This window comes from Hemicordylus capensis, chromosome 1 (assembly GCF_027244095.1).
Source record: "Hemicordylus capensis ecotype Gifberg chromosome 1, rHemCap1.1.pri, whole genome shotgun sequence".
Classification (NCBI taxonomy): Eukaryota; Metazoa; Chordata; class Lepidosauria; order Squamata; family Cordylidae; genus Hemicordylus; species Hemicordylus capensis.
Window position 1 is genome coordinate 429,748,452 of NC_069657.1, and position 18,668 is coordinate 429,767,119.

General features: G+C 44.0%; 1 long non-coding RNA gene across 1 annotated transcript; it reads left to right on the forward strand.

Moving 5' to 3' along the window:
- The first annotated feature begins 8,073 nt into the window (after nt 1-8,073).
- Nucleotides 8,074-12,638, forward strand: LOC128340680 (uncharacterized). The gene is made up of 3 exons (XR_008313878.1): nt 8,074-8,389; nt 11,349-11,442; nt 12,522-12,638. It is a non-coding gene; the product is annotated as an uncharacterized LOC128340680 (long non-coding RNA).
- The last annotated feature ends 6,030 nt before the right edge of the window (nt 12,639-18,668 follow it).

An 18,668-nucleotide genomic window follows, 5' to 3' on the forward strand; every position in this document is an offset into this window, starting at 1 on the left:
AACGGTTTCCTTCCCCCGCAGGATGAATAAGAGATTGCTTTCGCCCCCTCCACTCCTGTTGCTGCTGGGGTTTCTGTCCAGGCATTTGTTTTCCCCCAGGATCTTGGCCGTGCGTAGTGCCTGCTGCTCGGGAAAGGGCGGATTCGCATGCGGCACTTGGGGTTCTCCCAGGTTGCCAGCCTGAGCCCTCCAAGATGAGTCCTCCAGGATTCAGGGACTGAAAAGGAACCCTGGAGATTCTAATGGCTTCAGGTTTTGAACTATATTGCAAAAAACAAAACTGGGGGGGGGGGGGAATCCCCCAGGAATAGCCACAGTCAGAGATGGCAACCTACCTAGGGTTCCTGGAGACAAACTAAAAACATGGCATGAAGGTTTCCCAGACAGCTGGCTTGACTGTGGGTTTACTGCAAGGCTTTAATGCGAGTTTGAAATCTCCCCCCAAAAATTGATGCAGAAAGTGGATTTTACCAGCACACTACCCCAGAGCATTATTTGCCCTGTGATCTGATGCCACTTGATGGGGAGCTCAGACATTGGAGCTCTGGTTTTATTGATGTGTACAGTCCTATACTCCTTTGCTGAAGTCCTGATTCAGATTGGGCTCCCTGTAGGGCTGGGTTTGAAATTTCTCCAAAGTGAAGTTCGAAAGAAAATGTCAGGGTTCCTCCAAGAAGAAAATTTATTTATTTATTTATTGTTAAATTTGTATACCACCTTTCATTAAAACAATCCCAAGGTGGTTCACATAGAAAAATTAAAACAAGACTATAAAAATTACAATTAAAATATTAAGCTAAAAAATAAAAACACAGATCTAACTAAAAAGATTTTAAAATACATGCATAAATTAACCATACAAAATACAAAGAAGCAGCAGAGGAGACAATCACATAAAAGCCTGGGTAAACAGCCAAGTTTTCACATGCTTTCTAAAAGCAGTGATGGAGACCTAGGAGCGAAAAGCCACTGGGAGAGCATTCCAGAGTCTGGGGACAGCAACAGAGAAGGCCCTGTCCCGCGAGCATGATAACCGAGCCTCCCTCATTGTTGGCATCCAGAGCAGAGCCCCCTCAGAAGACCTTGTCAACTGGGCAGCAACTCTTGGGAGCAGGCAGTCCCTCAGGTATCCCGGGACCAAACTGTTAAGGGCTTTAAAGGTCAAAACCAGCACCTTGAATTGGACCCAGAAACAAACTGGCAGCTAGTGCAGCTCTTTCAAAATGGGTGTGATGTGATCCCAACCAGCAGCTCCAGATAAAACCCTAGCTGCCGCATTTTGCACTAGTTGCAGTTTCCGAATATTCTTCAAGGGAAGCCCCACATGGAGTGCATTACAGTAATCCAGTCTGATGTGACTAATACGTGGGTAACTGTGGCCAGACCTGCCTTCTCGAGTAAAGGATGTAGCTGGTGCACTAGCTGAAGCCATGCAAAGGCACTCCTGGCCACCACCTCCACCTGAGCTTCCAAAAGCAGACCTGTGTCCAGCAATATCCCCAAGCTGTGTACTTGCTTCTTCAAGGGTAGTGCAACCCCATCCAGAACCAGTAGAATCTCCTCATCCCAACAGGCTCTCCTACTGACCAACATTACCTCCATCTTGTCCGGATTCAATTTCAGTTTATTAGCCCACATCCAACCCATCACAGGTTCCCAGTCCCCGATTCAGGATACTGCCTCCCTAGGATCAGGTGACAAGGAGAAATAGAGCTGAGTGTCATCTACATATTGCTGACAACTCGGTCCAAGTCCTCAGATGACCTCTCCCAGCAGTTTCATGTAGGTGTTGAACAGTATGGGGGACAAAACCGAACCCTTTGGGATCCCACAGGCCAATGGCCATGGAACCAAGCAATAGTCCCCCAGCACCACCTTCTGGACCCTCCCCCCAAGAAAGGACCAGAGCCACTCCAAAGCAGTACTACCAATTCCCATACTCAAGGGGTGGTCCAGAAGGATACCATGGTTGATGGTGTCAAATGCCGCTGAGAGGTCCAGCAAGTCCAGCAGAACTCCACATGTCTACTTCCCAGTGTACGTCATCCACTAGAGCGACCAAGGCAGTTTCAGTCCCATAACTGGGGCGGAAGCCAGATTGAAAAGGGTCCAGACAATCCATATCATCCAAGACCCTCTGCAGCTGGGACGCCACCACATGCTCTTATCACCTTGTCCCAAAAGGGCTGAAATTTGAAGAGGAATTTCAGGATTCCTTGCCATGAGAAACATTGGAGAATTTTCTCAGACAATTTCTCCACCTCTCTGGCATGCTGTGGCTGCTGTTTTAAAAGCTGGGGAGGACACTAAGCAATTCCACGTTTAACCGCACATCTAATTTGGTTCCAACTCTACATTTTGAAATGGGATTTCTCAGACAGCAGCCCTCCATCTCCAATGCTGGAGAGAATTTCGAAAGCAATTTGTAATATTATTTGCATTTCTATACTGTCCTTTGCCCTGAGACCCCAAAACAGTGAACAACAAATTAAAAACTACAATAATAAAATGTTAATTTTTAAAAAATACTCAGAATAAAACAGATAAAGCTGCAGTCAGCTAAAAGGAAACCAGAGGGCTACTGATTGGTCAAAGGCTTGGGTAGAAGGGGCAGTCTTCAATCTCATCTGGAAGACTGGCAGTTGGGGAATCATGCAGATCTCATCTGAGAGTGAGTTCCACAGCCTGGAATTCACCGAGAAGCCACAGGCACCGAGAAGGCCCTGCCTCATGTGCTTGACAAACAGGATTCAGGAGGTGTCAACGAGTGGAACAGAGCCTTCCCAGCCAACCTAGTCAGGTGAATAGATTATGCACTATCCACATGGCAAGAGAGGGGAGCTGAATGTACCTAGACCAGGGGTGCACAACTCAAATGCCTCACAATGTGGTGTTCAGGGGCTGAGGTTAATTCTTATGCATTATTACATTAAAATTAATTATTAAAAATACAAATGTTAGCTATTATTAATTATTTCTGAATAGGAACATAAGAAGCTGCCATATACTGAGTCAGACCATTGGTCTATCTAGCTCATTATTGTCTTCACAGACTGGCAGCGGCTTCTCCAAGGTTGCAGGCAGGAATCTCTCTCAGCCCTATCTTGGAGAAGCCGGGGAGGGAACTTGAAACCTGCTCTTCCCAGAAGATCTCCACCCCCTGAGGGGAATATCTTATAGTGCTCACACTTCTAGTCTCCCATTCATATGCAACCAGGGTGGGCCCTGCTTAGCTAAGGGGACAACTTACGTATGCTCTGGGCTCCTTGGAGGAAGAGTGGGATATAAACGTAATAAAGAAAGAAAGAAGTAGTCATGCTTGCTACCACAAGACCAGCTCTCTTCTAATATTTTCTCCTTGTTCAAGAACCCATAGTTTTAACTAAGGATAGCTGCCAAAAAATAGGACCTGTCCCACTCCCAACATAATCACTGGGGCACCTGGAGTGCACAACAGCCCCAAACAAAGGTCAAGTCTTCTCCTCTTTAGGAAGCTATTGTTTTCAGGTTATTGCTTTCAGGTTACAATCCTAGCCATGCTTACTTAGGAGTAAACATCACTGGTAACACTCGGCATATTTCTAAGTAAACATTCATAGGTTGGTGTTTTAAGGCAGTTTCGGAGAGGACAGAAAATGGCCCCCTTGGAGAAAAGGGAACTGAACCAAAAGAGGGCCTTTTGCCTTTCAGGGGTGCAGTGGCTGCAGGATATTCCTGCTGGTAGGGCAGCAAAAAGGTCCCTGTGGGCAAAATCCGGCCCCTAGGCCTTATGTTGTGCGGGCCTGACCTAGACCTTTGAACAATACTCTAGGCTTTCAACAACATTCTAGGCATCTCCCATTTAACTATTTTCCCCTCAAAAGTATATTTTACTAATCTGGCAATGAGGTCAGAAGTACCCCAAATAAAGTCATAGAAACAACCATGTGGATAGGTTGTCATTAGCATGACACCAACTGCAAAGTGGGGGCGGGGGGAGTAATGGGATCAATAATAGTGATTTTATTTTTTAACATGCAAGTATGAAACCAGCAGGTGCATGTTAATTTCAGTTTGACATTATATGCATTTAGGGTAAAAACGAGCCCAACACCATTAGAGTGTACACTGCAGTTTACAAAAAATTACAGAAGGAGTGGCATGAAACACCACAAGGAAATAGGTTTCATTAGGGCTGAGGAATACATGGAGGCGCTTCACATGAGCACTATGAAGCGCCATAAGGGGGTTTGCAGGGAGAGTGGCTTGAGCTGCTCTCCCTGCACACAAGGAGGCAGCTCAACCTAGGTGGCCAGATCAGCTGCCTGCACAATTACCGGCTCCATCACAGAACCAGTTGGGGTGGTGGGGATTGGGGGCCTCCCAACCCCTGGAAGTATCAGAATTCTGGGGAGCCCCCCGACACCAGGAAGCTTGTTGTAGCCTCCCAATTGGGGGTCTACTTCTGAGTCGCCGCAGCGCAGAGCCATGCCACAGTGACCCACGATCTGAAAAACAGGGTTAAGTGGCCCACGTGATCCACTAACCTTGTTCAATGGACGGGGGGGGGGGGGGGGCATTTAAGAGGGATGGTTGCCGGAAGCCCCACAAAGACGAAACTGGGCTGGGCTCCCTTAGCTTGCAGCTGGTTGTGAGAACAGCCTCATGGAGTTGTAGAAGTTTGGAATCCCTGAAAGCAATCACAATTTAGGGAGAGGAGAAGACTTGACCTTTGTTTGTTTGGGGCTGGTGTCCACTCCAGGTGCCCCAGTGATTATGCTGGGACAGGTCCTATTTTTATTTACTTTTTCCACTTCTCTGAGCCTAGTTTGACAAGAGGGGTTTAAAAAAACAAACCAAAAAAACAGCAAACACCTTTTGTATCTGCTTCCCTCGTAAAATTAAAGCATCTTATGTAGTTTTAATGGAGATCTTTATTAAGAAACAACTCCATTTCATTCTTTCTTCCTCTTTTCCCTTTTCTATTCTGACGCCAACTCCTCATTCTCTACAGAATCCTTACTAGAACAAATTTCTAAATAACGATCATCTCTGACAACTTTTTAGAAGTCCCTAAAGACTCATTTTTTCACCCAAGCTTTTTAACTTGACTGTGGTTTTAAATTGTTTTATGGTTTTCATTTTTGTTTTAATTTGCTTTATGTTGTTGTAAACCACCCAGAGATGGAAGTTTGGGGCAGTTTACAAATTTGATTGAATAAATAAACAAACAAATAAAATTATCAGATAGGATACCGCAGCAGCACCGTACTGTATAAGCTACAATGCTTATTCAGAAAAAAGCCCCACTTTGTTCAATGGGGTTTACTCCTGGGTAAGTATTCATAGGATTGTGGCTTCTAGCCTTTTTAGTTACAGAGATAGAAGAGAAAAAATCCTCTTAGGTAGTATTCTATCCCATTACCAAGAAGTAAGCTTGACAGGACTCTGGAAACTTATCATCTTCTAACTATTTATTGCAAAGTTTCACAGTAATCTTTTCAGCAATCTAACACTCAAGATGATAAACGGTCCTTTAAAACTAGGATATAAAATCAGTAAAACAGCTAAAACAAAAATGCAGCAGCAGAAAGAAACCAAACAGACAATTTTCTCAGCAAAAGTCTTTGCAACAGAACCATTGGCAACAGAACCTGTACAAAGGGGTGGGGGAACATCCTGAAGGTGAGTGATTTAGGCAGCTGGGTTCCATGACAGAGAAGGCCCCACTCCATCACCTTTCGAATCATTCTATGGTAAATGAAGAGCGTCATCTCCAGTTGGACAATGAATGGTGAAAAAACCATGGTGACTGCCCTGTTTTGATGATAATCTTCATATCTGTGCTTTTTAATGGTTTTATAGGCTGTCGCTTTTATTATGTTTTTACTGTTATATTGTGTGTTTTACACAATATAACACAGTCTTTTCATAAGTCACCATGAATTCGCTTGTGAAGAATGGCAGCATATAACACCTTTTAAATAAATAAATACTCTCTAGCCAGCTCACTGGTTCTGGATATTTATCAGACTATCCCATGTATACACTGGATGTGCACACCAAAGTTGCAGAACCTTTTGTTTTAAAAAGGTGCTGGGTGTGTTTGCTTGGCCCTTGTTAATAATCCCACTATATAGCAGTTAATATAAGGTGTTTTTAAAAAATGAACCACAACAAATATTCTTAAAAGATATTTTTTATTTGCAATTAAGAATTCCAAGAGCAGGCCTTTGAAGCCTGTGAATTTCCCTCCCCTCTCCCCACACTGAAATCAGCCTTTAGCATCACTGAGTTGAGCTAGTATTTTTAAAAAACTGCTATAAAGCTAAAAGGCATTACTGAGTTTATATGGATAGGCTGCTTTTCAGGACACCATAAGTTTAAACTGGTTTATTTAACCACTGTGTCTCCCATCCAGAAAACATTTAAACTGTACCTCTGTAAGAACACTAGGGGTCCCCAGCAGACAAGTCTTGGAGCTACACAAAACTACAACTCCCAGGGTTCTTTGTGGGAAGGGGAGCGATAATAGTTTATAGGGGGATGTTGTTCTTTTGCATTGGTGAAGCTAGTGAGTTGACTGGACTTCATGGAATATGGTTTTCATTCTTATAGTACAAGTAGAGGGGTAACTATCAAAGCCCCCATTGGTTGTCACAAGGTACCTGCAGTATGTGGTTTTCTTGTGGCTGTTGCAACTTTTAAATTAGCAACGATAATGCAGTCCTGTATGCCATAGCAACTGCTCATCTTTAAATGAGTTATGGTTGACACCTTTTTTTTTTCCTGGCAGGGCTCCTGTGCCTTTAACAGTGACGTGAAATTCAACAGGCATAGTTTCCCCCTCCCATCACTATGTCTCCATCCTAGGAAAAGGTTTTACTAACTGAATGTTTGTCATACAACTGATACAGGCACAGGAGTCCTCCCCTGTCCCTGAAAAAGTGGCACTCCTATTGGAGGGGAGCTTAACTCTCAATATATGTCATGAAACAAAAACTATTATTTGTTGGTAGAATACCTTCTTGCAGGAAGAAGGTCCCAAGCTCCATCTCTGGTATCTCTAATTAGTTCTGAGAGATACTTCTGCCTGAAATCTTGGAGAAGCTGCTGCCAATCAGTGTAGACAATACTGAGCTAGAGGGACCAATAGTCTGACTCAGTAAGGCAGCTTCCTATGTTGCTATCACAGGGTACCTATGTATCCCTTACAACCATAGTCTTCAGCTCTACTGCTCCTTCTTTGTTCTGCGTTTCCTATGTGTTGTGCCGTGTGCCAAAGGAGCCACAAAAGCGCGTAATTGTATGCCAGGAGCAGAGGAGGCCCTGTGACCTCTTAGGTTCCCCCCCTCCCCCAAAGTACAAAGGTGAGCTGGGGTTGAAACAGCAGGACATCCTAGAAACAGAAAGGCCATCAAAAGGTATTTTGCAAACATGTTGCAAAAGCAGGATGTGAGATGGGACTATCAAGATGATACCAAGGGCACCAGAACAGGTGTGTATGAACTTTGCAAGCATACAGTCAGCAGGCATTGGTCCACTTATGACAATGGGGAATTTATGACCATCTACAAAACCAGTTATGGAACTACATGACCTCTGGGGGTATTGTGTGCTAGGATGCCAGTGGCAATGTCCTTAAAGGACAACACTACAGAATTAAAATACATTGAGGCTCTTAACATGAGTGTGCAAAACTGGGCGAAGGGAGCGCTCCCGTAACCTCGTTTTTCTAGTTGTGTGTCAGCCTCGGCTGGCACACTCAGTGGGGAGGGGGGTCTCAGTAATGCACTGCACACTTGCATGGTGCATTATTGGGGCTCCAGGGGGCAGGGTGACATGCGGCGGCACTTCCTGGCACCCCAACCCTGGGAGCTGCTGGTTGTCTGGGCTGGCGATCCGCCTGCCCAGGGACTACAAGCCGATGGTTTGCAGGGAAGGTACTTTATTTATTTATTTATTTGATTGATTGATTGATTGATTTTATATACCGCCCTTCCAAAATGGCTCAGGGTGGTTTACAACAGGATAAAAACAATTAAAACCAGTTAACAATTAAAATAAAAACCTATAAAAACAGAATAAAACCAATTTAAAAATTCAAACTGCTAAAAACCCTGGAAAACCATGGCAAACATTTTAAACCATTTAAAACAGTTTACTGTAATTTTAAAACCCTGGAAGGCCAGGCCAAACAGATAGGTTTTAAGGGCTATCCTGAAAGACAGTAATGAACTCAAATTACGGATTTCTACCGGGAGTGCATTCCACAGCCCAGGAACAGCTACAGAGAAGGCCCGCCTCTGCGTTGCCACAAGATGAACCAGTGGTAACTTCAGTGGAGACGGACCTCCTCAGATGACCTTAATGTGCGGTGAGGAACATGCAGAAGAAGGTGCTCTCTGAGGTAACTCGGTAATGTAAGGTAACATTTAACCGTCTAAGGTAACATTTAACTGTCCTTCCCTGCAGACCGCCTGCGAGCTCTTCTCGTGGATCATGGGGAGAGCTCTATTGAGGTATTGCACAACATGCTTGACAGGGGTTGAAATTTTCCCCGTGAATTCTATTGGAGGTTAAGCTTCTAAAGACCTACTGCAATACAGGCCTTATACAAAAACTGACAGATGTTTCAAACATGCTTTACCTTTTTTCAGAAATGCAGGCCAATATCCAGCCTAGTGACTATGGCAGTGTTACACTGTGCCTGTCAGAGGCAGTGTCGGGGTTGCACAAATGGAGCAGTTGTGCAAGCAGCGCTTCTGCAGATCCCCCATTTGAGTTATTGCACAACGTGTGAAATATGGAGGCTGTTGCACCCTTCAAAGGCAGCATCAGGACTGTGCAATTGGGTCAGCTGCAGAAGCAGTGCTTCCACAGATTTCCCCATTTCGGACAATGGGGAAATCTGCAGAAGGGCTACTTCCACAACCGAAGTAACGCTGTGCTGGATGTTGGCCACAGAATATTGTTCAAAATATGCATTTATATGAGTAATACAAAAATTCATTTCTAAAGCCGGGCAGCTGCTTCAGCGAGAGGATTCTCCTTGGAAAACCCTTGGCCCAATAATTGTGTTTTTTTTTTTTTACGTTAATCTTTTGCAAACCATGCTAGTGTTTCATAACAGCAGTCTGTGAATGATTTTAATATTCTCTTTTGGTGATTTGTAAATCTTGCTCCTAATCTCCTTACCCGTTCAAACAAATCCTTGTATCTTAAATTAAACCACTACATTAGGATTATCTATTTTGTTCTTGACGCTACATCCAAAAAGTATTGGTTTCATATAAGCCTCAGTTGTGCATCTTGGATTCGCAGGATGATCTTGTGTGCTGGTGATTGCTTTGGGACTTCTACAGAAGGAAGTGAAGCCTTAAGGATTGTTCAAACTGGAACATGCCTCTCTGAGAGCATTGGAGTTTGTAACTGTTTAGCAAAGCGCCAAGAGGAAGGTGCCCACTCCAGTTATGAAGTAGTGCAGAGCTTTGTTGTTGCAGCTGCTTAAGAATGCGCATGGAGATTGTAGTGCGGTCTAAACTAAATAAGGTTTATAGGTTAAGTACATTTGAGATAGGAAAGACCTAGCCTAACTATGAACTACATAATGAATAGGTGGGGGAGAGAGAGAGAGAGAGAGATGCTCCCATCTGCTCTCCAAGAGGAAAGGAAGGAGGACTGACTCACTACAGGAAATACCTGAGGAGTCAAGGCAGGGGTCATCGAATAGAGGTAAAGCAGGGACAGGTAAGGGGACCCTTACTAACTACCTCTACTCCCAGTGCCCCTAGGTTTCATTAGGATAGTTGGTGCAAAAAGTCAATGCACTGGAACTCCATCTCCAACAGAGAGGACAACTGGAAAATTGTCAGTTCCCTACTTGTTTAATACTAGTTACAGTCATCCCTTGCCAACCATGGTTTTACCAATGGTTTTGAGTATATCCGAAAGGGAAATTGTGACAGGTCTTGAGAACCGCGTTCTGGGTATCCATGTTTGGCAAGGGGTTTTTTAAAGTGATTTTGGAGGGGTTTCACCTATATTTTTGGGAGGGAGGGGGGTTCAGAGGTTTGATCTGCTCGTTCCTCTTGGTGACCCTTGCTGAACTTGCTGTCCCTTGCCAATTTTAGCCTTTGAGTGATTTTGGAGGGTTCAAAAGATATCCGGAGGTTCGATCTGCTCATTCTTCTTGGTGACTTGGCAATATTACACAACTTGTAAAATAGCAATTTTTTGTATTCCCCCCTCCCCCCGCTTTATTTTTAGGTCTTTTTGTGGCCATGATTCCCCAAACCCCTTGTCTCCTGTAGACTTTAATGCCTCAGCAACTGCAAATTTACCAATGATGACGTTTTGCCAGAAACCTAGCGGTTGGCAAGGGGTGACTGTACTGCAAAACAAGGGGTGCTGCTTTCCCACCACAGTCAAAGGCAAATGGTAGACTGCCCTGAGCCATTTTGGAAGGGCGGTATATAAATCAAATAAATAAATAAATAAATAAATAAATAAATAAATAATAGCAGGGATGATACACTGGAACATCTGCAAAAAAAGAAGAAGCTACCTGTAGCCAAAAATTGGTGGGACCATAAAATTGAAAAAGTTGTAGAAAATGAAGATAGAAAAATATTATGGGACTTCGGACTACAAACAGACAAACATCTGCCACACAATACACCAGATATAACTGTAAGTTAAAATAATTGACGTAGCAATACCAGGGGATAGCAGAATAGAAGAAAAATAGAAAAAAATCACAACATGCAAAGATCTACAAATTGAAACTGAAAGGCTGTGGCAGAAGAAGACCAAAATAATCCCAGTGGTCACTGGCACCCTAGGTGCAATTCCAAAACACCTTGAAGAGCACCTCAACATCATAGGGGCCACAGAAATCACCACTAACCAATTACAAAAAGCAACTTTACTGGAAACAGCCTATATTCTGCGACAATATCTATAATAACAGCAACAACATTGATATTAAAATTCAGCCATCCCAGGTCCTTGGGAAGGATTCGATGTCTGAATAAAACAAACCAGTCAATAACACCTGTCTGACTGTGTGTGTAAATAAATAAATAAATAAATAAATAAATAAATAAAAACTGTTCTGTAATGTTTGAATAGCAGCTCTTAGAGAACTTGGTGACTCTGTGACAGAGCACCTGCTTTGCAAGAACAAGGTCCGAGGTTCAGTCTCTGGCACCCAATGGTGTAGTGCTGCAGGGATGGGCAGGGAAGCAGTCCCGGTACTTGTTCCCCTCCAGGGTCTCAGCAGGGACGCAAAGCCCTTGGCTTTCTACATGGAAAAAATGTGCTGCTCTTGCTATTCAAACGGTTTATTACCATTCTTCCTGTCTTAGGAACATAGGACCCTGTCTTATTCTGAGTCAGAACATTGGTCCATTTATCTCAGTATTGTCTACAGTGACCGGCAGTGGGTCTCCATGGTTTCAGGTAAGAGTCTTTCCCAGCCCTCCCTAGAGATGCTTCCAGGGTTTGAACCTGGGACCGTCAGCATGCAAGTCCTATGGTGGACTAGTGTCAGGACGTCCTAAAACAAATAACAGGGAATGCCTGCTGAAATGCACTGGTTCCTTCCAAATGATCATAGGAATGCATAGAATTTCTGAATGGCCATTTGGAAGGAACCAGTGTATTTCAGTGGGCATTCTCTGTCATTCATTCTAGTATTCTCTAGAGTCTATATGATCCTTGACTTCTTGAAACTGAACCCCCTCCCCCACCACCACCACACACACACACACATTATTGCATCTATCTAAGTGAGAGGTGTAGTCATTGGGGTGGGCATGGCCGTGGGATGGGAGCCATCATGAAGAGTGGCTGAACTTCTGAATTTGTGACTATATCACTGGCATCTCCAGCAGCAAGACAGGGGAGGGAGGACCCAGAGATGCTACCAGAGTGTTCTTTAGCGTTGGTACCAGCATTTTTAAAATTGCTCCCAAGAGTTGTTTTCAACACAGGTACAGACAGAGGAAAAGCTTGAGGAACATCCCTTGCTTAAATTTTTTTAGCGGGGAGAAAACACTTCTAGGGAGATTAAAATATGTTTTGGGGATTGATTATAGGTTTCTTGAGGCAAGTTCAGTAAAATGAGGAGGGAACTTCTCAGATGCTTCTGGGGGTACATGCACCCCTGGCTTCCAAGGCTAAACATCTGTGAATGTTTTAGGGAAGTCAAATGAATTTATTAAGACAAGTGAAATTTCTCAGGAGATTTCTTTACATGTTCCCAGAAACAAAAATGCCCTTCAAATGTTGCAGAAGAGATTCTGGCATCCTGCAAAACCTTGTAGTTTTTGTAATGGCTTGGGTCCAGGCTATTTGAGAGAGCGCCTCCTTTGTCATAATCCCTGCTGCCTGTTACGAACTTCTGGAGAGATCCGGTTACGGTTAACACCGGCTCGATTGGTGGCGACCCAGGACCGGTCTTTTTATGTGGCTGCCCTAGGGCTTTGGAATAAGCTTTCTGCTGAAATAAGAGCATCTCCTTCTCTGTTTGTTTTCAGGAAGAACCTCAAGACCCTCCTGTTCTCTCAGGCTTTTAATCAGAATTAATTTTAATAACTTTAAAAAAACCTGTTTTAATAATTTCATTCTATTGTTCTTATTGTCATGTATTTTAATTTGTGACTTTTAAATATTTTAAATTTTGTACACCGCCTAGAGATATACATATCAGGCGGAATAAAAATATGATTGATTGATTGATTGATAAATAAATAAATAAATAAATAAAGTTTGAAACAGCCGTCCATGAATAGTTAAACTCTGTGCCCCACATAATGTGCAGCAATGCATAGGTGGCTGAACATCCATTCGCACTGCTGTGTGTAAAACTGCTGGCAGTGTTGGGGAAACAGGAAACTTCCACTATGACTTAAAATTGCATACGTGAAGTTATGTGGCACAAAGCCCACTCTAAACAATGGGTGTTGTGTCACACAACTATGTCTGCACAGCAGGGGTGTGTAGGGAGCTTGCCAGTGGCTCTCCCCCTTGTGGTTTCAAATCACGCATGCACAGCGCATGCACTCCCCAAGCACCATCAGATGCAGGGGATGTGGCCAGTAATAGGGATGGGGCCTGTCAGCTCCTGCAGAGTTTCCCCAGTCAGTAGTTCTTTGAATCACTGACTGGGAGCTTCTTTCCCTGCCTGAGGAGGCAGAGAAAGGAGCTCCCTGTCATTTATTCAACGTTGACTGGGAAAACACTGCAGGGGCTGACAGGCCCCGTCCCCACTACTGTCCACACCCCCTGCATCTGATGTCAGATGCAAGGGGTGTGGCTACTGCCCATGAGATGGTCCTTCAGACCCTCCTGTCCCATCCTCCCTGGTCAGTGTTCTCATTGAAACGCTGACTGGGTCGGCTTCCCCACCAGCCTGGCCAGTGTTTCAATGGAACACTAGCTGAGGAGGAGAAGGGTGTGCCTCACACTCCCAGCTGGCAAGCACTTCATTCGCTGGCTAGGTGTGGGAGGGGGCAAGGGGGTCTGGCAGCCGAGGGATGGTTGTCCCCCCTTGCTCCATTGTCCACATGCCCCTGCTGTAGAGTTTTAAGTAAGAGCAGAACTGCCCTGTTTTGTGACATTGTCATTGTTTCCAAATATGCAGCAGCACAGGCATTTTTATCTACCCCACCTGACTTCCTCAGGTGCTGGTGGTACTAGTATTATTATTATTATTATTATTATTATTATTAATTTTTTTTTTTACACAGTCAGACAGGTGTTCTTGACTGGTTTTGGGTCTTTTTCTGCCACAGCCTTTCAATTTCAATTTGTAGATCTTTGTATTTGGTGATTTTTTCTATTTCTTTTTCTTCTATTCTGCTATCCCCTGGTATTGCTATGTCAATTATTTTGACTTGTTTTTCTTTTTTCTCGACTACAGTTATATCTGGTGTATTGTGTGGCAGATGTTTGTCTGTTTGTAGTCGGAAGTCCCATAATATTTTTACCTCTTCATTTTCTACCACTTTTTCAATTTTATGGTCCCACCAATCTTTGGCTACAGGTAGCTTGTATTTTTTGCAGATGTTCCAGTGTATCATCCCTGCTACTTTGTCATGCCTTTGTTTGTAGTCAGTCTGTGCGATCTTTTTACAACAGCTGATTAGGTGGTCCACTGTTTCATCTGCTTCTTTACAAAGGCGGCACTTGCTGTTTGTGGTGGATTTTTCGACTTTTGCTCTTATTTCATTTGTTCTTAGTGCCTGTTCTTCTGCAGCCAGTATTAAACCCTCTGTTTCTTTCTTCAAGTTTACATCTTCATTATTATTATTATTATTATTATTATTATTATTATTATTATTATTATTTTATTTACTGCTTTTCAACAAAAGTTCCCAAAGTGGTTTATATGAATATAAAACAAACAAATAAAGTGGGGGTGGAGGTGGAATTTCAGCAAACATCATGTTGAGACTTCCAAGCACACTCTCAGGAAAATAGTCCAATAGTACAGCATCCCCACTTTCCTATGTCTGAATAGGGTCTCTACGTGTCCCATAACATTGCTAGCTACATGAGGAGCTTGATATGCAGGCTCTACACACAATCCATGTGTAGAGCCTAACCGGGATCTGCGAGGAGAGCAGGCTTGCCTGCTCTCCCCACAGACTAGCAGGGAGCTCACCCGGGGTGTCCAGATCGGCCGCCCACACCATTACTGACGCCATCATGGAGCCAGTAGTGGTGGTGGGGATCAGAGGCTGCCCGGCCCCCGGAAGTCCCAAGATGCCCCACACAAGTGTGTGGGGCATTCTGGGGGGACCCCCAACCCCGGGATGCTTGCTGTAGCCTCCTGGTTGAGGGTTTCCTCATGAGTCATCACGGTGTGGAGCCATGCCACGGCGTGGAGCCATGCCACGGCGTTTCATGATCTGGAAAATGGGGTTAGCAGAGCGCTCGCTCCACTAACCTTGTTTAACTGGGGGAGGGGGGGAATACTTAGTGAGGTTTGCTGCCAGAAGCCATGCGGCTCCCATTGCAGCACATGACCACAGGAAAGCAGGCTGAGCTTCCTTAGCCTGCTTTCCTGTGGTCGTGAGAATAGCCTCATGGTATGCAACAATATAAGTTTTACCTCATGGCCTTGCCACTGTGGGAATGTGGAGCACATAATAAAGCTTGGCTCACCATATGACTGGGGCCTACACAAAAACTTGTTTCCCATGTGGCAAAAGCTGTCATGGGGGCTGGTTATAAGCCGAGACCTTGTGGCAAGTGGTCATATGTTGATACCCTACCCCACATCTAAATTGTTGGGAATTCTCTCTGGTAAGAGATACCCTTCTAATATAGCAGAGTGCACAGAGGCACAACACAGCAGAGTCTGCCCAGGCATGCATGTATGCTGAGATCAAAATAACTTGGAGCCAGTTCATAGTTTCAAATCACTATAAGGAGTATTTATTAGTGAACGCCATTCTAGATAGTAAAGTGGAGAGATAGGATCTCTAATCTAGCTAGCTAGCTGGATGCAGATGGATTCTGCATCTCTGCACACATCAAGGTGCAAGGAGAGAGGAGCTTGAATGTTGCAAGGGAGAAGGAAGGGAAGAGGAAGAGGAAGTGGTGGAAGGAAGGAAGGAAGTTAGTCCCTAAGAGGAGCAGTCTACATACCAAAGGGATACTGTCAGATCAGTAGAGAAGGGATTACCAATGTCTTGACCTCTCTAGCCCTCTGACTCACTAGTCTGTCCCCCTCTGTCATTGAGATATGAGACAGTGCAAAGTCCTTCACTTCCAACATAAATGGATCAAAGTGAGTCAGTCGTCCTCCTTTCCTCCTAGAGGGAAGATGGAAGCATCTCTCTCTCTCCCCCGCACCTATTCATTATGTAGCTTTTAGATAGAGAGAGGTGTTTTGTGTCCTAATGTATTTCACCAATAAACTAATTTAGTTTAGACTCTACAGTGATCTCCATGCGTGTTCTTTAAATAGCTAAATAGCTAAGCTCTGCACTCTGTAACTGGAGTGGTAGCTTCCTTGGCACTTTGCTAAATAATCACATAACCCAACATATATTTGATTTTGTGTCCTTGATGGTGCGGGGGCTGATTCAGCTCAGTACTGAAGTGGGGAAGAGGGATACTGAGGCAGCCCCAGCAGCATGACCGCCCTGAAGTGATGATGACCCTTTTCTGTGAGAAGCTTCCGCTGTATTGACTGATTCAATTAAACAATTTGTATATCTCTGTAGCAAAAACAGACCTTATAAAGTAGGCCTCAAAACTCCTACATTCTCTTTCCTCCGCATTAAACTGACTGAAACCATTCCCACCATAACTGGTAACCAATTCCTTCCTTTGCTTCTATTCTCAGTGCAGCTGTTAAATCATTCCCCCTTTCTACATAAGATTATCATTTCTACAAGGAGATTTACCCTTTTGCCCCCACCATAGCCCCACTCCAGACTGGGTTCCTCCATGGTTGCTATTTACCCCAGGATAAAAGCTCCTGCTTGAGGAAAAAGCTTCACCATTGTGGAATTTGTACCCCCTCCACACACATTTCAGCAATGGAAATAGGGACATGCCTGTAACATCTCTCTATTAGTGTGCCAAGGGTCACTTCACAAGCGCCACATACCTTCCATTACTATACACTGGGCAGCATCTTAACTAGTAGTTCTGTGAATGGAAGATGTTCTACTCACAAGGGGAGGGAATGATTCTCCATCATCTCCCCAGCCACACACCCCTCTGCTGCACTTGGGACCTCCAAAATGTCTGCTCTCGAGAGTCTCCCAATCCTCAGAGACATATTTCCAGGGTGCATGAGAGGCGATGGCAGGAAGGGGGGGATTGATGAAAACAGGCCCCCTTGTGTGAGCAGAACATATTCTGTTCATGGAGATGATGATGATGATAAAATCCTAGACAGGATGCTGTCAATTTTTGAAGGCTCTTCACCACTTGCTGTATGATGCATTCATTTACTTTGTAGCAGCTTGTCCTCAGGGAGGTTTAATCTTTCCCCATCCCTGCTTTATATGTGGGTGGGGCAGACATGTCTGAAAAAAGGCATCTCATTTGAACCGGAACAAATCACATCTCATTTGACCCGGAGAACTAGTACCAATTCTTCCAAATCTGCACTTCACCTTTAAGCAACTTATTTTAAAAATGGTATACTGTCTTTCTACACATTGTACCCAATGCAGTGTACAACACTGAACACTATATAATTTAAAAATGAACTTAAAATCTATCACTTTTATGCCTTTTGCGAAGTAAAAGTCCTTTGATCTGCACTTCTTTATGAAAGGGGTGGGGGAGATTGGAGATAGAAACCAGAACCATGAGGTCATGTTCTGGCCACATGACTGCTGCAGGATCTGTCGACCATGATACAGAGACGAAAGCTTTTATTGTGCATTTATGATATTCAAAAATGCTAAGAGAAGCATCTCCTTCAGAAGATGAGCCTTTTTGTATTGTGGGATCTTCATAAAAGTAGGGGCCATCATAAAAATGCATGAAAAGTTTATTCAGGTACTGTATGTTACACTAAACTAAATTCTTCATTGTAAGTAATACCCAGCAGAGTTGTACTGGCAAACATACTTTCCACTGAAATAGTAATGATGTTCTCTCTCAGTACTGTGCAGGAGGTCAATTTATCTTAATCTATGGAAAATTCTAAAGACCTGTTTAGACAGTCCAACAAACCGGTTTGTTGGACTGTGAAACCTGAACACAGCCCCTCTTGTGCCTGGCGGAAAGGAAGGAATCCTGGTTTCTTAACTCACAAGTATAGACCCGCAATAAAAATGTTGCAGTCCGAGCGCCTAGTTTGCATATTATGTAAATTGGCTTGAAAATAATTTTTGAGCAGAATAGTGACTGCACGTTTTGACCCTGGTGTGCAGGTGTTACATGAGCCTGTGGCTGAACCTGGTGAAAAAATATAAGTTACCATCACCAGAAAGGAGGGAGGAGAGTGGGAGCCCACAAGGATGCAGGTTCACTCATGATCATATAAACCAGGAGGTTCCTAAGCTTGGATCTGCAGCTGTTGGACTGCAACTCCCATCATCCCCGGCCTCAATGACCAGGCCATTGCACCTGGGGAAGATCGGGATTGTTGTCCAACAGCTGGGAACCCAAGGTTAGGAACCCCTGGTCTAAACCATGGTTTTCCATTCTCTGAACTGGCACATCATGTGGCATAGTAGCCATGTATGGACACTGGTTAAGGCTGCAGTGCTGGGAGTACACCCCACTGAACACAGTGAGATTTAATTCAGGGGTGGGGGGGATGCATAGGATTGCATAGCAAAATTTAAATTCTTCCAAATCTGTGCAAATATTGTGGTATCTAAAGAGGAGATAGTTCTGCATTATGATCGAGCAAATATCTACAATTTCCCACTGTGTTATTTAATCTGATTTTTATAAATCCAAAACATAGTCACACAGCCAAGTGATACTCAGGCACCACAGTGGATGACATACAGTAAATACTTCTTTCAGTTGTAACACTTTCATCCATGCTTTCTAACAAAGTGCAGATTCATTCAAGACGGGAAACCCTGAGGTTGGAAGGCATTCTACAGAGGGTGGTAGGAAAGTCTCTGCACAATAATGGCACCATTAGAGGGAAGGTGTTGAGTACATAGGAGGAAGCTACCACCTTATAACGAATC